This window comes from Macrobrachium nipponense, chromosome 12, assembly GCF_015104395.2.
Source record: "Macrobrachium nipponense isolate FS-2020 chromosome 12, ASM1510439v2, whole genome shotgun sequence".
Classification (NCBI taxonomy): Eukaryota; Metazoa; Arthropoda; class Malacostraca; order Decapoda; family Palaemonidae; genus Macrobrachium; species Macrobrachium nipponense.
The window spans coordinates 767,896-781,171 of NC_087205.1; the positions used below are offsets into that span (position 1 = coordinate 767,896).

Sequence of the window (13,276 nt, forward strand, 5' to 3'; positions counted from 1 at the left end):
TATATAGCAGGTCTAGGCCATAAGCCAGCCACTGGAACCAAATTAGTCATTCTGAGTGGTGTTGAGTGAAAACATTTTAAATTAAAAAACCTAGCAAAAATACAAAATAAAAAAAGCTGCTCAAGCCACATACTTCTACACTGGAACAGTCACACATTAACAGCATAAACTCAACTTTCCATACAAAAATATAAGAATATTAAAATTTTGAATAAGTTACGTAACATTTTTTTTTAATTTCGTGTTTCTTTTGGTTAATTAAACCCCCTTAAGGTTTTTGTCAAATACCAACGCAAAAAAAAAAAAAAAAAAAAAACAATCAAACAAAATAGAAAAAAAGAGGATAAATTGAGTTGACATTCCACAAAAGTTGTGATTAGCAGAGCGTGGTTTCGATCCACGGACCTCTGGGTTATGGGCCCAGCACGCTTCCACTGCGCCACTCTGCTTCGTGAAGGTTATGGATCTGAGGGTCTCCTCAGATCCTTTTTTATACCAAAATTCTGAGTAAACGCAACTGGCGCATTGCGATAAAATTTCGTCGCTCAGCCGTTGACATAAAGGAAATTTAGACATTATACAGTTTAATCGATTGGTGGTGGCAACAGCGTCAAAAACATTAGGCAAATAACACCTTTACCCCCCCCCCCCCCCCCCCCCACCCCCCCCCCCCCCCCCCCCCCCCCCCCCCCACCACCACAAAAAAAATTTTCTTTAAAGTAACATGGGTTCAAAGTGAATAAAAGAATTTACTCTCCTACACCTTAGAAAAAAAAAAATATACTGCCTTAGAGTCTACAAACGTCATGAATTAGAACAAGTTTTACCCAATCGCACAACCTATTGCATTATATTCGTAGGTGATTTGGTCGGGTCTAATGTCGGTATCTTATTTCATTCGCGATTTTAGGCATCTGCTGAAACGGCCAATCAGCTGTGTTTGGAGAGGGCCATTGCAAACTCTAGACGCGTTGACTCTGCACAGCTATCGAGATGGCCTCTCTCTCTCTCTCTCTCCTGTGAAGCAGTATAAAATGGGAACGAAATATATATTATGAAAACTAAACAATCGGAAATACTTTGTAAAAGAAAACCCAGCCTCTCTCTCTCTCTCTCTTTCTCTCTCTCTCTCTCATTTCCTTTTGTGTCCGTTTCTGTTTCTCACTCCTGCTACGTTGTCATATATACTGAACGAGCATGTTCCTTACAATGTGAATTTCAGTGTATAGAGTTGTAATGCCTTCATAATAAAAATGTTCTAATTTAAGTCTTGTTTATTAAACTTGATGCTTTCATATTGAAAAAAGTTGTAGATAAAATATAAGCCAACAAAATTTAATATATTCAGTTTTTACATGTTTTGGACTGTAAAGAAACTTTGTAATTTCGGTTAGGGTCAATCTGTTTAGGTTTGTGACCGTGTGATATCCGATAATCCTGGATTATCTCTTTTAATTTTTACCCTTTTGACAATTAACCATCTGACATTCTTGATCTTGTTGTGTACCTGAGACCTTTCTCTACAATTGCATTTCATTCGCTCCTTGACAATGTCTTAGTAAAGACGAAAGCGCTTGGATTTCTGACTATCATTTTCCTGTGGAATTCGCTTATATATATATATATATATATATATATATATATATATATATATATATATATATATATATATATATATATATATATTATAGAACCGAAACATTATACAATGCACGTAGAAGTACAGAAAGCTCTTATTACTCCTCAGGCCCATAGCAAAAGCAGCCTAATTTAGACACGGACTTCTAGCAACAACTCATTAACAATTCTCTTTGTAACTGCTCATTAATACACATCTCACGTAAGATACTTATGAAGGGAAAGCTCCTCCAGATTCTAATGAGCTTTAGGATACGGAATTAACAATTAATGGATTTCCACGTTAGATTTACAAATATTTCTGATTTTCATGGTGTGACATACTCCAGTTTTTATTATTATTTTGCTTTTGATTTAGTTTGGTTTGCACCTATTTCTGGCTCTCTATGCAAAGTTTTACCTTTATCTCCGCTGATTTTTTTGTTTGTCTTAATTTTTTCAATCCATAACATAATAAAAGAGGAATCTTCACACATTTTAATGCCCTAATGCTATATTCCCATATTTTTTCATCTTTGTCCTATCTCTTTCTTTTTTCATAGTTATATATGTATTATTTATCAACCGCTGTGCATTAAATTGCACATTTAGAAATTTTTTTTCCAAAAGGGTGACTTTTTCTCATTTCTTCATTAACTACTTTCAACCAAGTTTCACAAAGAATTTCCTGTTGTGGCTTAATTTCCTCCTTTTTTTTCCCACACACGATAATCTGCTGGGTTTGAACTTGTTTGGCAAGGCAATAGTTATTGTGGCTTGGTAATTAATAATGATAATATTATTAATAATAATGTGGAAAAAATATTACAATGATAATTATTGTATATTCTATTTCTGGCTCGTCCTACCTCTCTCTCGTTCCTTCAACCAGGTTTAGTTGTAAGATTTTGATAAAAACTAACTGATTTACACTATATTTCTTCTATGTATACGTCAGAGCTGTCTCGTATTGGCCGTGAGATGAGATTTGGCTCTCTCTCTCTCTCTCTCTCTCTCTCTCTCTCTCTCTCTCTCTCTCTCTCTCTCTCTCAAGCAGTATCAGCGGGAGGAAGACATTTTATTATTGTGAAAATTTGAAAGATATTTAATAAAAAATTAAAGGTAATGTAGTACTTCATTGAAAGAACATCAGACGGAACAAAAAGATTTTTTTTTTTTTCACTGAATGCCTCTATACTTGAATTGGGTAAATGCATCTTGGAATGATATATTTAAGAAAAAATTAAATGATATATTTAAGGAAAAAAGAAAATTATGTATATAAGAAGAAGATTTCTAATGTCTTCATTTTCCATAATCGTTGTTGATCAATAACAGCTGTATATGAGCAAGAACACCATCGCAACAATAACAAGGGGTGAAGAAAATCGTTATCTTTTAAAAATGGAAACAACAAATAGAGCTACAAAGACTAGAAACAGCAGTGATTACGAGGATTTCCACATTCGGCACAACAAGAGCTTGTTTTTGTCATTGGACCTCGACGGGTCATGATTACGAGGATTTCGGTCCTAAAGAGCCAAACGTCCACCAATTATGCCCCCGGCAGACGAAACATTCATCATTGTCGTAGGTCAGGAAAAAATGTCTGATCTTTTGTTGTCGTTTGTTGGCTTTCCATATTTATTTTTTAATACTTACGCAATTATTAGGTAGGCGAGTATGCATCACCAAGTTTAATATCATTCAGCTTTATCTATCAACAGTCTCTATTTTTAATAATTTATGAATATTTACGAAATGTGGACCATCATTGTTTTATGTTATGATTTCCGGTACCAATCACACAGAAACGTCACCTTTTCCCTTCCTCTGTCAGTGATTCTGGGAGATAGTATACAAATCTATTTTAGAAAGTTCATTTCTACATTTCTTGGACGAGGGTCTGTCATAGGAATTTTGAATTTTCATTCTATTTTCATTTAAGAAAAATGTAATAAAAACGAGCTTCGTTCTTTTGTTTTTCATTTAGGGATGTTTTTATTTTAAGAGTATTTTCATTTGATATTCTTTGTGGAGATTTATTTTCCCAGAAATTTTTAATTTATTTGTGCTGGCTATTCTGAATATTTCATATTTCGAGGAGTTGTAAATAAATTTTATTTACTCGGTCATATAAAAAAATTTTGCATCTTTCTTTGCTTACTTTGTCGCAGAGGATAAAGAAGTGTAATCTTTATCACGAAACTTTATTTCATTGTACTTTCTCGACACAGATTCGTTTGCTTTACGTAACTTGCTTTATTCATTTACCTTACCTAGGATGTTAAATGTATTTGTCTTTCTTCCCTGTTAATTTGCACTGCAAGCATTTCCTTTATTTATTTATTCATTCATTTATTTGTGATTAGATTGTTAAAATTTTGATTCTTTTCATCAGATTCTTATTTACTTCAGTCCCTGTAGATGATAAGTAATTAAACTATACATTTAGATAAGTATACAAATAACAATATAATGAGAAATCGATGTATATTTTCACAGAGAATATAAACAACCTGTATTCTTGTTGAATGTTGCAACGTAATCCTCTCTCTCATTTTCCATTTGTTTTGTACAAAAAAGGAAATGCGGATATCGAGGGAATGAGAAAGGCAGGCAGAACTATTTAAGCATGAAAATTGGCATTATCATTGTTTAATTATCTGGAGATTATATGCTGTGGAGTTTATTATTGTTTCAGTCCAACACTGTAATTAAAAAACAAAATTTAAATTTTACGTGAAAACAATGCACTGGTACGTGTTAATCGGTAACGTTAAACTATTATTTATGATTCCTTCTGATTATGAATGTATTAGAGCGATTACAACTGTTGGTTAAGAAACTGCTTATATAAAATATATAATAGGTAGTAACAAACAATATTATCAGTTTCCAGAATGTATATCATCATATCTTTTTCTAAGTGATAGGTATTATGAAAGGATTTGCAAGTTTTTTTATTTATAGGAGGGAAATTAAAAAATTGTAATGAAGGAATTAAAGTTAATATGAGTTACATAAAAAAATAACGGATGAGTTCATTCGCTTTACAATATTTATGGTTGGGTTTCATATTAATTTTGGAAAAGGAGTAAGTGTATTTCAGATGTGTTATAGGGAGGTTCTGAGTATAAGAAGAAAAATGATATATCAACAAAAGAAGTTAAAAAAAATAAAAAACAAGTTGTAATTAAGATGAAAGCGTCTTCGATACATTGGCTATGGAGATGGAGCCAACTTGAAAATTATGGCAAAATGATACATCATTTTGTAGCCCTTTTGTGGCGACAGATGGCCCAACGCCCATGATTCCTGGCACACAGCCTCAGCCAGCCGGCAAAAAGTCGAGCGTTTTTTGGGAGTATTTTCTGGAGCACTTCACAAAATAAAAGCGTCAGATTTCTGAGAAACGACCCAGGAATTCTATTTCGTTCAATGAAGAATGAATGCAGCGTGAATAATGAGGAGGAGATGGCGTTCATCATTTGGGCAAGGCATCTAGAGTGACGGTCGTGGAAACTCCGAAGTCGTTTTCAATTTATGTTGAGAGAATACACCGTAATACGCCCAGTTATATCAGGTGTTATGTAGTACGAGCTTGATGGCGCGCGCTGTTCTGCGAGGGAACCAATCGCTTCCCGTCATGCCTCCCCTACCTACCCCACCCCCATCCGGGGCGGATAAATAGGTTTGCAGGTGGAAAGCGGATTTGTCATGTCTCCCCTACCTTCCCGATCCTCAACCAACTCTGCCTTCACCCGGGGCGGACAAACAAGAAAGATCCACTCGTATTTATTATGATAGATTCTCAGTAAACAAAATATTTTCATTTAAGGATAGATAATCCACAACATCTTCTATTGGTGTCGATAATAACTACCTTGTGGCATCTTAAATCATTGTAATACTGGTGACAGGAAAACTTAGGTAGTATTCCACGTTTTCTTTTATTTTTCGTAGAAATAAATAATAACCACAAACTCGTGTACATAAAAGCATCATTTATTCGAAACGTGAATACAAATTTGTCTTTGCGATTCTTCTTTATAAATCTTCCCTGGTCCAAAACTGGTATTAGTCTTATTGAAGTCAATAAAGTAAACAAGTTGGTCTAAATTTTTTTCTTATAGGGGTATATATATATATATATAATATATATATATATATATATATATATATATATAATGTAAAATGTTGTAGTGTATTACAGTAGCCCACACTGATGATAATTATATGAAGACTTCTGCAAACATTATTTCTCTAATGCAAATTTTCATTGAGATGATTTAGCCAAAACAAATTTCATAATAACCCTTGTGGCACCCCTATGCACTGTCCGTGGCACCCAGTTTGAGGAACACTGGAGAAAATCGTTGGTCTGGTTTGCAAGATACATTAGTTGACGTTTAGTATATAGTATATTTGTCGTTCCTTATGCGTTTACGAACATTTCCCAGTTTGCACTTTTTGGAAGCGTTTGAAGCTACGAAAACTATGGGCTGTCTTCTTAATGCTCGTACAAATGTCGGTTTTTAAGTACGCAAATCTATTACAGTACGTTGAAATAGGACATATTCAGTTTCCTCCTTCACTTTGGCCTGGAAAACATTCACTGTATGGCAACGGATGTTCTTACATTTTATCATTGGCAGGGCAATTATACAAACAGAGAGAAAAAAACAGGAGTAATTTTTGCTTGTGTTTTAGAACGGATGATTAATATGGCGATTGATGAATCTGTTTTTCCATTTTTAATTTGCACAGGTTTCATGCGCTTGTATTGCCTTTGTAAACATGGAAACGGATCATTTCAGAGCCAGTAGAGCTGATCTGGCATTAATCCCTCGCAACACGAACAAAGCAGCATTGTTAAATAATGAAAAAACAGAAGTATAGCTTCTATGTATCAACTATGAAAATTCAGTTAAAAATTGAAACGGGAATAGTGAATGCAGAGCTCCTTCATTTCTCTATCTCTGTGAATAATAGCTGTCAAACTCTGATTCTCCCGGCTATCAGGCATGTGAACACTCACAAACAAACGCATGTTTATTTACAAAACATAAGAAGTGATGCTGCACATGGCTGCGAAAGAGTTAAAACTAATTGATAGTTCTGGTTATGATCAGGGAAATGTGACAATTATTAACAACCATCTTTACATTATTCTTGACAGTTCAATTATTTTTAAGTTCTAGGTTAGGAACAGCATTTATATATATATATATATATATATATATATATATTATATATATATATATAGATATATATATATATATATATATATATATACGTATATATTTCAAAAGAGTGACATAACATAAGAGAGACAATAGAATGATATATCAGAAGAGGCACATAGCATGGTTTAGGAAAAACTTACTAAAAATATTTAAAACCTTTATTTCTCAAGTATTTTACTATTGAGTAAGAAAACAAAAGTTTTTTTTCTAAGCCTTATTTTAATCCCGATTTCATCCCATATCCAAGGTTTCTGTCTTGTTTCATCACATCGTAGTTCTTTTCCAGTAGATAAATATATATATTCCTGAATATAACCCGATCGTCTTTGACATTCTGTTCATTTTCAACTCACAAAAAAATACATTCTCTCGTAAGAAAAAAATCGGTACTTTGAACTGAGTAAAAATCCAAAAAGATAAATTACCTTCCTCGGGAAATGATAGAGTAGGAATATGCGGGCAAAGCCTCATCGTCCGGGAAGAGGAAGATTTATATCTATTCCCCTTAAGTAAGATTTATAGGATATTATCTGATCCTCTGGCGATTATTCCAACCCAAGAACTCATCCCTGAGGACCACGGCAGGAATGTTATGGCTCTCGGGAGATGGGTCCTCTTTTGGGTTTCTTTCTTGGGGACGATGTTCTGAATCATTTTCCTTTTATTTATTTATTTATTTTCTACTTATCTGTTTATTTATTTATAAATCCATTCATGTTTATCTTCCTTATTAACTATGTTTATTTTCAGGTGATGTCATTCTATTTAAATTTTCTCGTATGTATTTCATAAATACCTATATATCTATATATATATATATATATATATATATATATATAGATATATATATATATATATATATATATATATATATATATATATATATATATATATATATATATATATATATATATATATATATATATATATATATATATATATATATATATATATATATATATATATATATATATATATATATATATATATATATATATATATATATATATATATATATATATATATATATATATATATACGTATAATATATACACATATATATATATATATATATATATATATATATATATATATATATATATATATATACATATGTATATATATAATATATATATATATATATATATATATAGATATATATATATATATATATATATATATACATATATCATATATATATATATATATATATATATATATATAATATATATATATATATATATAAGCGAATACCACGGGAAAATGATAGTCAGAAATCCAAGCGCTTTTGTCTTTATTCAGACATCGTCAGTAGCTCCTTGACGATGTCTGAATAAAGACGAAAGCGCTTGGATTTCTGAATATCATTTTCCCGTGGTATTCGCTTATTATGAAGTCACGTGCATCTACTGTGATTTTTTAAGCATATATATATATCATATATATATATATATATATTATGGATAAATATATATATATATATATATATATATATATATATATATATATATATATATATATATACATAGATATATATGGGGATACAATCCACAATGAAGTAAATTCCTCTTGTAGTTAAAAATCTATAGTTCTTGTATAGGATTAGAGCTTTCGACCATCAACTGTGGTCTTGTTCACTTTAGTGAACAAGACCACAGTTGATGGTCGAAAGCTCTAATCCTATACAAGAACTATATATTTTAAACTACAAAAGAAAATTTACTTCTTATTGGATTGTGGATAATCCCATACTAGAGGTACGACATAGTACCTGGCTTCTGCATAGATATATATATATATATATATATATATATATAGATATATATATATATATATATATATATATATATATATATATATATATATATATATTATTTTTTACTTATTCGTTTATTTTATTTTCCAAATCCATTCATGTTTATCTTCCTTTTTGATTATGTTTGTTTTTAGGCGATGTCATTCTTTTTTGTTTAGAGTGTCATATGTATTATATATATATATATATATATATATATATATAATTTATATATATATATATATATATATAGATATATATTAACGATGTGTCGATTTCATTGCCTAAAGTCTTGTTCATTTGCATCCATTTTTGTCTTCCTCTTTGGTGTTCTTTGTAGGTGGTCTGATTCTTTAACGAATCTTTTTTTATCTATTTTTTTTTTTATACATTTCACGATTTTTGTTTACATTTTTATTTATTCATTAAACGATCTGTGTCTTGTGTGGTAAGTTGTTTGCTCATTTCCATCTTTGTTTTCTTCTTAGATATGATTCTACCAATGGCCTTTTTATATATTTACTGTATCGTTTGTAATGGAATTTTGACAGAATACAAAACTGCAGTAATCTATCAAGTAGGTAATGTTGATTTCCCTCCTTTCAAGGGAGATTGCTCTTATGAAAGCTCGTTGGTTCCATCCATATGAAATTAATCAAATTTGCGAAACAACTAGAAAATGTCTATTTTACGTTAATTCTGAACTTTCTTATTTTCATTAGATGATTTCAAACTTGACGGCGGAGTTTCAAATACTATCTTTAATTCTAAATAAAAGGTCAGATAGAGAAAGAGACAGATCTCTTTTTTTTCTATTTTTATGGTCTGTACGTAAATATTTAGGCTCTCACTAGAAGCTCTGTGAATTTCTTTGTGGGACCTGCAACCACTTCTTAAAAAATCAATTTTTAGAGGAAAATCGAAACGCACAGCAGGATTCGGGCAAGACCGGAAATGAATGACAGTCAGGTCGAAGGTAGCAATATAGAGTAAATTATGTCTGTGAAAATATCAATTCAAATGCAAGTCTCAATTCAAACGTTGATCAACAAATGAAGTGAGTTTTGACAAAATCGATAATTATATGAACATTTATGTTCATAGTTCCACTTTGATGAAATTTAAATAACTATTTAAAAAATACCTTCATTCCTGTAAGCGTCATTAATATGGGTCACGTGTATGTGTGCGTCGGGTTCATTTTGTAAATGTATATAATCCTGAGAATATAAAAAAAAAGGATTTCCTGCTTAATGGCACTAACCCGTATTTGGGAGAGAATTGATCAATGAAACAATGGTGGTGATTTGTTATCATATATTACTAAGCGATTACATATTACTAAGCGATATTGTATTGTGAATATTGTTTATCAAATTCAACTTTGAATTCACATAGAAAGGGGCTGTGCATTTATTTTATTTGTTGGTCTCTATTTAATTTTTTTAAATAAAGTGTAATTGTTGGAGGAGGAGTTGAAAGCCTGTCTGCAATAAAGTATGTAACCCGTGTAATGCTCAGTCACGTCTGTTTCCACATCGTGGCCTTATTGTATCAATAATAATTGTGATTGGAAAAGAAACAGAAGACCCAGGCTGACAACCTCCACATCTCTTGAAAAAGGGCCACAGATAGGACCTGAAAGTATTCGAGTGTTGAGTAAAATAAAATGTAAATACTTATAAGTTAACACGTTATAAACAGTGATTTTGTGTGTTTCTTTTTCAATCTTGAGAAGAAAACTGAAAGAAGTTTGATATTTGGTTTAATAATACTGGTGCTCCATGTACGAAGGTGTCGGTGTTATTGATTTCGGAGAAAAATGAGAACAATAGAAGATATAACAAAGCTTACCAAGAATAGTGAGGTTGTAATGAGAGATAGAGATCTCTAGAGTAACGACGGCCTTTGTGGAAACGAGGGCGCAGTTCCATTCCCACGTGTGAGTGAGGCAGATCCTCGAATAAATGAAAGGAAAACGACGCCTAAATGGAATTATAATTGGATATCGTCGCTTTATTGAAGCATTTCGATACATCCACGACACGGGACCGATCGCCAATATGTTGCATTATTTCGAGCCTGCCTTAGTCTGGAACTCTTCAAGTAAATATTCCGTTGAACTTATACAGAGAAGCGATCTATTATAGTCAAGTCAAACTCGTAGTAATTTCATTAGGGAAGGAAATGAATAGATGAAAGCGTTGGCAGAAACGAAATTATTTTAAGAGAACTTAGCGAAGTTCCGTTTATACTCTTTTTGTGTCTTGCTGTATCTAGGTGTACGTTTTTTTTTTTTTTTTTTTTTTTTTTTGCCGGTTGGGGAGATAGATTAAAATGTTGGCGGAGGCAAGCATAATTTTGTGGAAGCATCTGCTTTCAGCGAAGGCAAAATTTCAATTAGCCTTTTAACAGTTTTCATAAAGGTTTCTGATACTAAATTTAACTTTCTGTTTACGTGTGGTTTGTGGGAAGTTAGAGAAGATTTTCATTTTTTGTTTGGAATATGTTCATGATATCACAAGGAGCCAAATTCAGTGTCAGGATCTTGATGCTTTTGTAAATTTGCTCTTAAATACTTCTATTATGTAGGTGGAAAGTAGAATTTTACTTTGTGAATAAAAAAAAAAATCACCAACCTAATATTTCCTTTAAGTAAGGTTTGTGACAAATAAGGTCATCAAACGTACTACGTGAAAATGCCAGGCACTAGGAGACCGGGATCGCCTCAGTGGCGTGATTGGTATGGTCTTGGCCTGCCACCTCGGTGGCCGCGAGTTCGATTCTCGGGCACTCCACTGAGCGGTGAGAGATGCGCATTTCTGGTGATAGAAGTTCACTTTCGACGTGGTTCGGAAGTCACATAGAGCCGTTGGCCCGTTGATGAATAACCACTGGTTCCATGCAACGTAAAAACACCATACAAACAAACCAACAAAACTAGGAGACCGGAATCGAAGAGTAAGAATAGGTCTGCGAGGAAAAAGAATATGAATAGAGAGAAACTTGAATGCATATGATGAAAGGGGATAAACGCTGAAGGCTAATCGGAAATTTTCCTTTTTCCTGCATAAATCTCGGTGAAATATGGCGCAGACTCGAAGTGGAACGCCATGTGTCTGAAAGCTTTTTCTGATATTCTACAAACTTTATTTTAAAGCCTTTTTTTTCTTCTTCTTCTTCTTTTTGTGGTCTTACATTTCGGATGACGAAAGAGGTAAGAAATTGTTTTGCTTCGGTTGCCTCCGTGTATTTCCTGCAAAATTCTCTTGGTTTTGATATTCTTCGAGTTTTGTGGTTTTATCGTCCCCCCCCCCCCCCCCCCCCCCCCTCTCTCTCTCTCTCTCTCTCTCTCTCTCTCTCTCTCTCTCTCTCTCTTTTTTTTTTTTTTTTTTTTTTTTTAGAACACGAGAAAATAGTGAGTTTTAATTTTTATCCGTAATATGGATAGTCTCTCCAGGATGAAAATATGTCTTTGCCCCTTTTCAAATTTTTCTTTACTATTCAGTTTATATACAATTATGTGTCTTTATCCAGAAAAAAATATGCGTATTAAAGTATATATCTCATCAGATTAATGATCGTGTCGTACTTTCAATGTTTTAGTCATATATTGTCTTTTCTTAGTCGTTGTTAATATTTACTCTCAATGAATTTCTCAAGTACTGATGCTTAACGTTCTAAAGAAAATAAAGTGAATAGATTATTCTAATAAAGGTTATGCTATTTTCCTCTGAGAATACCATGATTTTATTTTCCTTAATTAGCAACTTGGATGTAATTTGAAATTTCATATGAAATATTTTCACGATAAAGAAAGTATATAATCAACTCCAGATACCAACCCGCTGTTTAAATCTACTTAACCGGGTTGGATAGTTTTCGTAATGAAAAAATACCTACGACCAATTAGAATATCCATTATTATGACCAGATTTTTACTATTTTTGCTGATTTATTTACTGCTATACCTTTCGTGAAGTTTCTTTTGTCGATCGACTTCGTAAATGACTAATAAGAAATTATTAGATTATTAATCAGTTAATAAATTCTCAAGTATTTTACTCTTCATCAATAACTTTCTATTTTCGCCTGATGTTTAATAATAGAGTATTATTCGCTTTACGTACCAATGACCAATAAATGTAGAAGATTTTTCTATGCTTGCAAAAAATTAATTTTCACAATTGAAACTTGATGACGTACTTTTCATGTAAGTTAATTTTCGCTTATCAACGTAAATCGCGTATCAACTTAAAAGGGATTTTATCTTTAAATGTATTATTGTTTTTTTAATGGGTAGCATTATAAGTATAAGATATACTAAAAAAAAAAAAAAAACAAGTTTGTGGATATGAAACCTCGAAAAGAAGGCAAGGCAACGTTCGCGGAGAAGAAACCTCGCGGTGACTGTGAAATCTCTCCGAATACGTTCCTATCTTTTCCACAATGCAATCCAGTATTTACCAAAAGGACGTAAGTACCAAATTTGCCTACCAATTTCACTGGTCAAAAGGCGTAATAAATAGGGTTCGCGCTTTCCTCAGATTGGAAATTATCTGGAAACTACTGAGCAGTGCACCACCATCTTGCAAGTTACATGTTGTTGTTGGAG

General features: G+C 32.2%; 1 non-coding gene across 1 annotated transcript; it reads right to left on the reverse strand.

Moving 5' to 3' along the window:
- Nucleotides 1-377: 377 nt before the first annotated feature.
- Trnam-cau (transfer RNA methionine (anticodon CAU)) lies at nucleotides 378-449 on the reverse strand. Its single transcript has one exon. It is a non-coding gene; the product is annotated as a tRNA-Met (tRNA).
- Between the last annotated feature and the right edge of the window lie 12,827 nt (nucleotides 450-13,276).